This window comes from Phoca vitulina, unplaced genomic scaffold, assembly GCF_004348235.1.
Source record: "Phoca vitulina isolate PV1807 unplaced genomic scaffold, GSC_HSeal_1.0 scaffold34, whole genome shotgun sequence".
Lineage (NCBI taxonomy): Eukaryota > Metazoa > Chordata > Mammalia > Carnivora > Phocidae > Phoca > Phoca vitulina.
In genome coordinates this window covers 6290129-6290854 of record NW_022589737.1, presented here as the reverse complement: position 1 = coordinate 6290854, position 726 = coordinate 6290129, and the positions used below count along the sequence as shown (strand labels likewise).

Below are 726 nucleotides of genomic sequence, written 5' to 3'. Positions count from 1 at the left end.
TTTTCATGTTTTAAAAGCTATTTCCCAGTAGTGGAGAGAAAGCAGTGAAATAGGAAATTCGATCCTTTACCGCAAGGCATACAAAGGGGTTCAAACCTGAAAGGCCATTTGTCATATGTACCCAGAGCTCTACAAGTGTCTATTATACTTTTTAATTGAGGTATAATTGACATACAACATCATGCTAGTTTCAGGTATACAGCAAAATGATTTGATAGTTGTATATATTATGAAATGATCATGACAAGAAGTCTAGTTAACATCCAGAAATATGGAACACTTCACAAATTTGTGTGTCATCCTCACGCAGGGGCCATGCTGATCTCCTTTGTATCGTTCCAATTTTAGTATATGTGCTGCCAAAACGAACACAAGTGTTCATTACTTTTGATCGGTAATTCTAATTCTGGAAAATTTATCAGTTACAGATTTAGTACATAAATGTTAATGATATAGAATTAAAAAAAAAAGAAATAGCAAATAATAAGGTCCATTATGGAAATGGGAAAATAGCTCAAATAAAGTCTAAAAGGAAATAGTTAAATAATTCATGGCACAACCATATGATGGACTACTGTGTGCCTTCCAAAATCATTTTGAGAAGATTATTTAACAGGAAAGTGTTCACAGAACACTTTTAATAGGTTATAAAATGTTATGTATAGCCTAATTTCAATTATTAATCATACTATGAAGTTTTTGAACACATATATACATGCACCAATA

At 31.7% G+C, this 726-nt stretch overlaps 1 non-coding gene across 1 annotated transcript; it reads right to left on the bottom strand.

Annotated features, from left to right (window-relative positions):
* Positions 1 to 265: 265 nt before the first annotated feature.
* Positions 266 to 372, bottom strand: LOC116645926. Its single transcript, XR_004302042.1, has one exon. It is a non-coding gene; the product is annotated as a U6 spliceosomal RNA (small nuclear RNA).
* Between the last annotated feature and the right edge of the window lie 354 nt (positions 373 to 726).